This window comes from Cygnus olor, chromosome 2, assembly GCF_009769625.2.
Source record: "Cygnus olor isolate bCygOlo1 chromosome 2, bCygOlo1.pri.v2, whole genome shotgun sequence".
NCBI lineage: Eukaryota > Metazoa > Chordata > Aves > Anseriformes > Anatidae > Cygnus > Cygnus olor.
In genome coordinates this window covers 148,936,480-148,947,781 of record NC_049170.1, presented here as the reverse complement: position 1 = coordinate 148,947,781, position 11,302 = coordinate 148,936,480, and the positions used below count along the sequence as shown (strand labels likewise).

Here is an 11,302-nt window from a genome sequence, read left to right as displayed (position 1 = left end):
TAGATGCTGTTATACACAGAATGACTGAAAGATGTTCCAGCAGGGGAAATACCAGGTATATTCAAGCACACTCTGGACAAGTATAATTCAAACTTTTGAACTGTGAACACAATGTCACCACAATTTAAACTCCAGAGCTCTGAGGAGGCTTCAGAGATGGCAGCACCGCAGCACAGGCCCTCTGCAAATGCCGGCCATTTGCCAGGCACACAAAGCCCTTGTTCTTCCCAACCCTTCCCCTTCTGCAGGAGAGCAATGACTTGCGACTGACACGTTCAGCATTCTTGTACATGGTGAGTCACAACGGCAATGAAACCACATCTTGAACGTATGCAAATTAAGAGTCACACTCAGTAGCTGTTCTTATGTCAATGCGCAAAAACTGGCTAACAGACCTACTAAACACAATCACACACCCACAAAATAAAGAATGCAGGTAATACACCCAGGGGGGTTATTTCTCTTGTTCCTGCACCACTTAGAGTCATTTCCCCTTTCACAGGGAGCTTGAGCCATCACCATCCAGCCTAAGAATATCTTACCTTGACTTCATGCAGGTAGAAGTGACTGCAGAAAGCACAAGGCAGCACGGAAGAGATAAACAGAAGCGGTAATAATCACTCCTGCCATGAGCAAGTAAACATGCAGTAGAGGATTTGTGTATTTTCCTTCAGGAAGAAGTCTTCAAATATGACCAGCTGAATTTAAATCAACCCTTGGAAGAGTTCCCTGAGGGCATCAGCCATACCTGTGGGCCTGAGGTGCCACTGCTGATGGCTCCATCCTGCTGTTTTCCTTCCAGTCGCTGCCTTTTACATTGCGAGCAGGCTCTCCAAGCTCATATTTCCATATGCAGGTAGGAGGTAGCAAACCTGGTGCCTGGTTAGTCCAGCTGGTAAACACTGAACCGGAACAGACTTCTCCCTGTGCCAACATTAACTCCTCTTGCTCTGGGGAGATCTGCAGGAGCCACACGCTGCTCTCCTCCAACAGCACCAAGCCAGAAGGACACCGAGATCTTCACGCCACCAAGACGTCTTAGAGGGGGTTGGCTTCCAGAGTGAGCAACCCCTCTCTGGGACATTTCACCTATTTTAAGTATTTGTGTACTTGTGCTCAGTTATTATTAAGTTAGAATTTTGTTTCATTTTCTCTACTTTCTTTCTATTTCCACCCATAGATTGTCTGACTCTTTATTGCAGCCCAGGGCTCTGGGTTGTGTCTCCCCCTTCTTCTCCTTCCATCATCCCAGTTAATACAGCATGCCATTTTTAGCCACTAAGCTTGCAAATTATTCACAACTCGTGCCTCCTGTCTTGTATATACAGCTACTTCTTGACATTTCCTCTTGGACATACTCCAGTCCTCGCTGAGAACAGGTTATGGATGCACAGGACCTCTTTTGTTCTGCACTTCCCATAAGACCTTTTTCACACTGTTCTTAACCTTTCCTGATGCAAATAAGAGGGAGCTGACCCATAGAGGTGAAGGACTACAGGCATGAGGCTGAAATTCTCTCCAAGGACATCTTTGAAACTATGTATTTGAATTTTGGGGCAAATTCGTTCTTCCCAAGATACATACTTAAGTTTCCTGCTATGATGAAGTACCCGTAGCATGTCAAGCACCAGCAGTTTTACTGGAGTGAGAAGTGCAGCAGAGAAATGACAGAGCTTTGTGCAGTTTAACCCAAGTGATTGGCCAGATTCAGATTTCTGTATTCTTTTGTTTCTCTTGGATGACTTCTGGGAGATGGCTGCCTCTGCAGGCCTGCTACTTGCTGTGTTTGCTTCAATGGGGCACAAGGTTGCAGCCAGGAAGCTGCCCTGCCCTACAGTGCCCCAGTCACACTCATTTGACTTGAGCAGATGGGCAAAGCTCTGCTAGGAGGAGAAATGCTAATTAAATCAGATATCTCATACAATCATGTATCTCTAAAAAGCACACACAAAATCCCTTTTTCCTCAGTGGAGCAGAAAATGATTTTTTTTTTTCATTCTTCCTTCTGAAGTTTACATTTAGGCTAAAGTTCTTATTCTGTCTTTTTATCAGGTTATTTTACATCAGTTCATTTTCTCACTTTCTCCCATATTCTTTCTGTTTATACCACAAACAAGCCACCATCAAGAATAAGCATGATAACAAAGATCACCAGCAGCATATGTCTTAAGTTTGGGTGATGGCATGTCTATGTCCTGGGTGGCCACTGTTGCTTTAGCTGTCCCTAATTCTAAATCTAGAGAATTAATAACTTTTTTCTGAAAATAACCAACCAAACAAACAAATAAATAAATAGGTAAATAAACCATCAGCTGCACTAATGAAGGGTACAACAATGTTTGGTAGCTCCTCTAGTCCAGACAGACTTTTCATTGCATAGCTTCCAACTGCATTTCCCTTGGAGGGATGAATTTAGAAATGATCTATTATCAATAGGATGGTTTCACTAACCTGCCCTTTTTTATTATTATTATTATCATTATTTATTTTTTTGAGTTGGAAGGGACCTTAAAGATCATCTACTTCCAACCCCCCCGCCCTGGGCAGGGACACCTTCCACTAGACCATGTTACCCAGAGCCCCGTCCAACCTTGACCGCAGCAGCCCCCCTTTTGGGCTGTGAGGCCCAACCTGCACATCAAGCACAAGCTGGCACAGGGCAGGAGGACCACTGGCTGCTTGATATCTAAGCACAGCAATATCAAGGAAAGGCTGCGAGGGTGTTATCTCCTGTTCTCCCTGCCAGGAATGACCACATCGTTATGCTTCCAGCTGCAACTCCTGCTCATGTTTCCCAAAATTTACATTTCCAGAGCTACCGTGCAACAAGTAGGGCAGAAGCAGACTCCATACATGCACACATGTTGAAATCAACCTATATTTGCAGAGCACATAGTGCAACTGGGAGGCCTACCCTAGGAACTATCCTTTTCTTTTATTATTGATGATTAAAAGAGTGATAGCTGCTATCCAGAAGGTAAATGCTGAATTATTTAAATCACTCTACATGATGTTTCCTTCCTGCATGACCACTGTACTGATAATTCCTCTCCCTTCACCATTTGCCTTTCTTCCAGCTCAGTAGGTTCCTAGCCCCTACCTGCCATCCTATCAAGAGCAGTGAAAAATGTCACCAGAATAAATCTAGCTATTGCTGTGTCACAGAGTAAATGTTCCCTGAGAAGCACTGCGTCCAGTGAAGGGATAACAGCCTTCAGGCAGATGACAGCCAAACCTGGAGTTTTCTTCAGCAGAGGTTGGCATCGTCACGCTGGAACTGGTACCAAATAAAGGGGCCTGGATCTAGCCCTGGTGTTAGCACAGGGAAGTGGTAGAAAACAGCCCCAAAGGCACCTTGCCTTCACCAAACACTCCTACCCCAAAACCCTGATCTGTTCCACGTCGTGATTGCCACCACAGCAAGCTGTAGAAAATGCTGGGTTTTTTTATTATTTTCTGAATCTAAGGCTGAACAGAAAACTCGCTTTTACTTACAAAGGAGGTGTTTATCTGAGCTGCCTGACAAATCAAGGTGGGAGCTGTGCCCAGCACCAGGCCACAGGAAATTTAGAAGTGTAAACAGAAAGCTTACGTAAGGGCAGGTTTTCAATAGTCAATATGTTTTTAAAAGCATCTCAACCTCTCTTCTCATAAACAAGCAGTGCAGTCCTGGGCTAAGCCAGGCCTCCAGTGGAAGTGAAGCGGAAGTGAAGAAAGTCAAGATGTGCAGACTATTTCCAGCCTCACTCCTGCTACATGCATTAAGTTATGCAGCTTTGGGTGCTCCGTTCAGCTAATGGATGTAAAAAACTTACTTGTCCCATGGGAAGAGCACCAGGAGGCTTCCATGTCGCTTGAGAAGCGGGGTGATCTGAACCACAGCGTTTATAGCAAGGGCTGGTGCATCCAAAGAAAGACCCCACTGAACAAAGTGGTTCCTCACAACTGCTGGAGGCACTTAGCCATTAATATGTTTTGGTTTGGGTTGCTCTAATGGGTACGGAACATTGTTCTCAGTTGTCTTTGAAACTCTGAGGGACTCGGTGCCTCTTGCTCTGTGGGACCTGGACTGAGCCAAGCGGTCCCAAACTGGGCACATAGCTGCCAGATGCAAGGAGCTAAGAACAGGATTTGACTCCTGTTGTGCCTGAATCATAAATCATCTGCTTCTGGGGAGTCCTCTAAGTATTGGAACAACATTATTTGAGAGAAAGTGATACTTTGTTAGAAAAACTGAGAAGCTTAAATAGGCCATCTCCTCAGCAGGTATTAATCAGGCGTGTTATCTCAGTGACTGTGTGGCCCCAAAGCTGAGATTACTACAATTTTCGATGGAGGAATCCATATGCTGAAATCTAGGCAGAAGCATCTAGCTCATGGTCCAGCTGAAAGTAAGTAAAGTGGTTTGATGGTGCCTAGTATAAAAAGCAGAATTTGACTTTTGTAAGTGATGCTGCAGAGCTGATCACTGGCCAAGAGAAGTACAGATACAGAAGCATCTATACGGGACCAGAGCAGGAGCTTTGGGGCAGCTTTGGTGTTGCAGTGCAGGTGGCCAGGTTTGGAGAGCCTGCTGACCACCGCAAGTCCTGGCTGGTGTGGGGCAATGTTGTTGGGTTACCCTCAGTGAGTGCATTTCTTACTGAATATTGAACTCATGTAAAGGAAAAGATTTCAGGTTTGAACAATAAAACAAAAGCCTTGTTAAAGTGAGCAGGTGAGCAGCTGCTGGCACGTGATTCCATGTCCCTGCAACCCTTTTTCCCCTCCCACCTACCTGTTTGTACAAAAGCTGCTCCTACGTTTTGGTCTAACTGCACAGCTCAGACCCCTGCTAATGCCTTTCGTTCCACTCTTGTCATGCCATAAAAATTTCCTGTATCTATAAAAGTAAGGAAGCATCGGTGACAGGCTTGGGGCTGCGCTGCAAGAAACTCCTTCAGCTGGCAAAGCGCAGAGCAGTTTTATGCCAGGTCAGCCTGGAGGGGTCTACAAGCAGCCTATAATTAGCGCTGGTACCTCACTTAGCACCCTGTGGATGTAAAACCTAGCCTGGGTCTCAGTCCTGGGCAGGAACTAATCAAGCCTTTGCTCACGTGAGGCCAGGCAATACAAACATCCCTTATCAAGCTGTTTCTCACAGACAGTGCTGGGTCTCAGCGTTCAAGCTTGTGTTCTGCAGCTCAGCTGCACATCCTACCTCTCCCCTAGGGACTTGTTATTTTACAGTACTCCAAATGTATTTAATCTTCAACTTTCCAAAGACTGTTGGCAAGATTTGTCAGCAAATTACTGTGGAGCTAGAAGGGAAAAGGAATAATAAGTCCCATCTGGGAGGACTTAGTGCACAGTAAGATGTAAGCTTTGGGCATGGCTGTAGAGTCTGCCCCATGGTAGAAATCAGACTCTTGACAAGGTGAGGACTAAGCCATGGCTATTTAACTCCTCTCCCTCCTTTCCCCACACACATGGTCCCAGTTGTTGAAGGCTGCCTGGGACATGGATACAAAACATCCTTAGGGCTGGCCTGTTTTGTACCAAATGCTGTCGGACCCAAAGGCAGAGCTGTGAGCTCTGCCTTCTGCTCAGCACAGGGCCCTGCATCCAGCTGTTAGGACTCATTGCCCAAAACTGCAACCCACAAACTGCTGGCTGGTTCGTCCCTCTCCAGTGATGTTGCAAAATATCCTGGGAATGCCAGTTAAGCAATGACATTTGCAAAAATGCTTCTGTTTCATCAGCACATTGTTAGCACTGGAACACAATCATTGGCTGTTCAGCAGCAAAGACTTAATCCCAAACAAATCCTTTCTGGCATAGGGACAAAACCAGAATGTTTGCTGCGGGAAGTGCTCAGCATCTGAACTCACTACATACATGAAGAGATTCTCTACCAAGTAGGCATGAAATTTAAACACCGTTCAGGAGGCTGAGAAGGCTGGTTTCAAACAAAAACATGTCTGAGCACAAAGCAGCTCAGAAGTCAGCCTGTCTGGCAGACAGCCTGTTTTTTTGTGTTAGGTTGGGTTTTTGTTTTTGTTTTCATCTTTTCTCAGCTGCAGAAAAGTTGTAGTTCACCTTACCAAGTCCACAACACGTATAAAGGTCCAACATCAAATCAAAAATCAAAAATCATCCAAAATCAAAAAGATCCTGTTGGGCACACGGAAGGACCCTGTGTTGGGCACATGCAAGGAGGATTAGGGATGCAGGTTACCCTCCCAGAGTTTTACCAAAAGCAACTGCCAATTCTGGAGCACATAATTCTGCAATTGCAGCTGCATGTGTATGACATTGTAATTTTTGCACTGCCAATATGCTCACAACACTCCCTGATTTCCTATGTCCCTGCAATCCTACATCACCGACATCGAATCTCTTTCCTTTTTAAATCTATTTTTCCATCATAAACCTATTTATGGTGCCTACTTCAGTCCTAGTCTGAATAATAACAAAATAGATGCTCCTAGATAAGAGGCTAGTAGCAGGTGTTTCTGACATTTCTTGAAGTGGAACAAATATCCCACTTCTCTTAAAGCACTAAGAATTCATTTATTTCTGGTTCAGTGGGGCTGTGAAATGCTAGAGCTTAACAGTTATGCCAGAATAACCTCTTGTTTTGCACTGCTTTAATAATCAGTATGATTTTAGGGGGTTATCTTCCTAACAGATTTATATCTTTTGAAAGTCAGAGAGCAGCTGCTGCCTTCAGCCATGCTACAGACACCAAGTTTAAACTGAGCACTTTATGAAATGGCTGGTACAGTAATTCTGTCCAGGTTCAGACAACAATCATCACAGGGTGATTTGAGTTCCATTCTAGATAGCTTTGTACCATGACAGGCTGAAAAAAACTCCTTATTCATCTAGTCCTGAACTAATCAAGAGAGAAAGAAAACTAACATCACCTTGAGCAGTTATTTGTAGAGCACTGCCAAACCCAAATCCGTGGGAAATTCCAAAGGGGACATGGGACAGCTGCCACGGGACAGCTGCCACCCAGCCCCAGGTGGCCTTCTGGGAGATGGCAATGGTCAGCCACAAGTACGTGTCCTTCATGCTGATGCTCTCAAACCCCTTTAATCCAGAAAGTCAGTCTCCATTTGTATTGCAGCAATTCAGTTTCCATTTGCTGCCAGAAAATCCAAGCTTATAAACAGAAAGTGTTCAAGAAGAAACCGGACTTTCAAAAAAAATACCCTTTCATCCAAAGCCAACTGTATCTTGCAGATAAGAGAACCTGAAGGTTTCTCAGACAAATATCTCCTCTCTCCACTTTTACCATAGCCAACAACATAACATCATTCATCAGTATTGCTCTTTTATTTCACTGGAGTTGGAGGGAAGCTGTTCAAAGAAAGGCTGTATAAAATCTCTAGAGGACTAGTGCCTCAAATAAACACTTTATATCTCAGTATTTGCTTCCCATCAACATCCCTGAAAGCACCATGCCTTCACAAGGTGCAACTCAAAGGAGCTTGCTGTTCTGGGATGTGAGTCGCCCTTTGCCAACAAGGAGCACATTTGGTTGAATGGAGCCCTTTGGGTTCCTGCGGTATTTCTCTAGGTGTTTGGAAGCAGCCAAGCTCCAGCAGTTGCCGCTAGCATTGGCAGTATCCGAGGTGGAAATGGCTGGTCACAAATAGCTGTCCGTGTAGTCCGGCGAGGTGCCTGTCTTGAAAAGATTTGAAATGAAGCCCTTTGCAAAGGATTGGGTCTGTAGCCCCTGTGCTTCAGATTACACTAATATTCTACTGGGATTATTTAATAAAGAAGAAAAGCAAACAAACATGATATAAGGTATGGATTATATGAAGAAAGATTGTTGGAGGAATGACTAATACACTCCCTTCTGTATAAGCACACAGAGAAATAAGTAATCTCCTATTGATGTTACTCATGGAAGGAAACAATACATCACTGGTTGACCACTCACAAGGCAAGCGTCAACCAACACCCACAAATCCTTTTCCTCTGCACAGCTTTCCAGCCACTCTCCCCCAAGCCTGCAGCATTGCATGGGGTTGTTGTGGCCAAAGTGCAGGTCCCGGCACTTAGCCATGTTGAACCTCATCCCATTGGCCTCTGCCCATCAACCCAACCTGTCCAGGCCCCTCTGCAAGGCCTCCCTACCCTCCAGCAGATCGACACTTCCCCCCAGCCTGGTGTCATCTGCAAACTTAGTGAGGATGCACTCAATTCCCTCATCCAAGTTATCAATAAAGATATCAAAGAAGATGGGCCCCAACACCAACGGCTGGGGAATGCCACTGGTGACCGGTCACCAGCTGGATTTCACTCCATTCACCACCACTCTCTGGGCCCAGCCATCCAGCCAGTTTTTAACTCAGCAGAGAGTGTACGTGTCCAAGCCATGGGCTGCCAGCTTCTCCAGGAGAATACTGAGGGAGACCATGTCAAAGGCCTTGCTGAAGTCTCAGTAAACTAAATCAACAGACTTCACCTCATCCACCAGGCAGGTCACCCGATCACAGAAGGAGATGAGGTTGGTCAGGCAGGACTTGCTTTTCATGAACCCATGCTGGCGTCTGGAGCACAAGTCCTGTGAGGAGCGGCTGAGGGCACTGGGGTTGTTTAGTCTGGAGAAGAGAAGGCTCAGGGGAGACCTTATTGCTCCCTACAACTCCCTGAAAGGAAGGTGTGGGGAGCTGGGGGTCGGCCTTTTCTCACAGGGAACTAGCGACAGGACTAGAGGGAATGGCCTCAAGTTGAGCCAGGGGAGCTTCAGGTTGGAAATGAGGAGACATTTCTTCTCAGATAGAGCAGTCAGGCATTGGGACGGGTTGCCCAGGGAGGTGGTGGAGTCACCGTCCCTGGGGGTGTTCAAGGAGAGGTTGGACGTGGTGCTTAGGGACATGGTTTAGTGGGTGACATTGGTGGTAGGGGGATGGTTGGGCCTGATGATCTTGAAGGTCCTTCCCAACCTTAGTGATTCTGTGATTCTATGATTTTTGTCACAATCAGTTCATTATAGCAAGTCTCTTTTTTATCTCCTCGAATTCTGTGCCACCAACAAATCCCCAGTCTGAATGAACGTCAGCTGGATCAATGTGAGATGCAGAGAGACATCATAGCCATTTGATCTTGGTGGTGAGACCATCCTCCAACATCTCTGTCCTCGAGGAAACCAAAGTGCACAGCAGAATTTTTGACCCCTTTATTTTCCTCAGGGATACACCAAAGAAAGCCTCATGGTTTTTCATATTTGGAGTCCATTGTAAGAGCTGTGCCTTTTTCAACTCACTTCTATGAGGGCAGCATTTCTGATGGTGTTGGCTAAAATTAGAAAGCCATCATTTTAATGCTAGCCAAAGCCTTGAGCTACGGCTTGGAAGAGATACAGTCCATGAGGACAGGGATCAGACACAACTGAGTTGCTTTGTATGAGAACAGACCATTACCTGCAGGAAACACCAAGTAATTTCACTTAACATAAATGTCTGTCATTGCAGGCTAAATGCAATCAAATTACCTCCTATTTTCTAAGAGCGTGCAAGCCCGGAGTTAGAGCCGATCAGGCAGAGCGTGTGCATCAGCCTCAGGCTGCAAGTGCAGATTGGATAAAAGGATAGCTTATTTGCAGGCTTTTTGCATGGCTCCAGCCTGAACAACCAGAAACACCAAATGTTAAAGATACTCATTGTAACTGGGTATTATATGTTTCAGAAATTCTAGCAAGATGCCCAGAAAACCCACCTCATCTTCTCTGAAAGCAGCAAGAGTCAAGACCTTAGAAGAAAACTACACCTGGCTTTCGTGTTGACATTTGCAAAGGTGCAGCTTAGAAAACAAAACAAACAAAAAAAATCGAGCAAACAAACAAATATCCAATTCACCCCAGGAAACAAGACTTCCAGGTGACTTTCATATGAAAATAACTTAGGAAATACGGATTAATACTGAGAAAAAAATTAGGCCAGATGTTCAGCTGGTGTCAGCCAGCACAATCCCTCTGACAGCCTGCCCACTTACACCAGGCAGACGCAGCTCAGCCACATGGCCAGCAATTTCATCACAAAGCAGAGAAGACAAAGTTGTAAAGGCCCCATAAAGTCATAGTATGGGGTTTATTTGAGTGTGATCTGTTGCCACGTATCTAGACACCAATGACAGATTCATCTCACCTGACTTCTACAGGTAGGCTGCTACATCCCAGCGAGTCAAGCCAGAAGAAGTCACCCCAATCAGCATCAAGCAGATGTCAGAAATGTTTCCAAATGCATCAGGCACCAGAAGAATCCATTTCTCCTCATTAACTGGAAAGGGAGTCTAGACACTTGAGACATCTACATTTGTCCCTATGAATACCACCCCTGTGTGGCAAGCACAGCCTAAGCAACAGTGTATAACGGCAACAACAAACTACATCAAACTTTGTTAGAGACAGAGGACAAATCTCCACACCCAGCGTGAGATTATCCATCACTCTGTCCTGACAGAGGAGAAAGTGACATTACAAAGCCTGCCTGTGCCACCAGTGCTTTGGTCCTCAAATGCCACCTGGTGGCCCTTCTTCGAAATCCTGATGGGTCATTACGGGCGGCCTTGGAGGGTAAAAAGGGCCGTGTTGTGCCCTTTAAGTAGGAAAGTTTTTGCAGGAATGGAGATGTCTGTAGTCCTGCTATCTATTGAACATATTAATTTGATGGGCTCTTAATAGGGAGTTTCAGGCAGGAGTAAACATCCACGGAAATAGCACAAAATATAACAGAAAGGAACAATGGGAAAAACTGCATGAGAACAGATTCAGCAAAACTTCCCTTACGTGTGCACAGCATGACTGCATTTCTAGGGGACTCTCCCCTCCCTTTGCCTCAGCAGCAGTGCAAATGACAATCCATAGCTCAGAGGGATGGCAATTCCCTGAGTGCTTACAGAGAAACCCAGCCTGGTGGGTGTCAGCATAGTCAGATGCTTCTTGCAGCCATGCAGAACTTGCCAAGGGAGGTGCGGCTTCTTGCTTGCTCTGTTTGGTGTGGTTTCTCTGAAAAACTCCCGATGCCTGCCTCAATCCAAAACTGCCCTCTTAATTTCATTTCCAGTGCTGTACACAACGCAGCTGCATGCCAGCAGCCTCACAGCAGTCTGACTATGGCGTGGCAAAGAGATACACCCAACCGGGAATGACTGCTTTGTTTTCCATTGTAAAAGGATTTGGAGTCTTCTTTGTAATAATTGTTCAATTAAAAAAATAAACAAATTAAAATCAGTCATTTACGCCATCACAGGTAGCTGAAGTTGTGGGTTTTTTTTATTCTTACTGGATCACATTCTGCTGTCT

General features: G+C 45.3%; 1 long non-coding RNA gene across 1 annotated transcript; it reads left to right on the top strand.

The window, feature by feature from the left end:
* The first annotated feature begins 8,998 nt into the window (after nt 1-8,998).
* On the top strand, nt 8,999-10,289 carry LOC121066304. The gene is made up of 2 exons (XR_005817656.1): nt 8,999-9,111; nt 9,688-10,289. It is a non-coding gene; the product is annotated as an uncharacterized LOC121066304 (long non-coding RNA).
* The last annotated feature ends 1,013 nt before the right edge of the window (nt 10,290-11,302 follow it).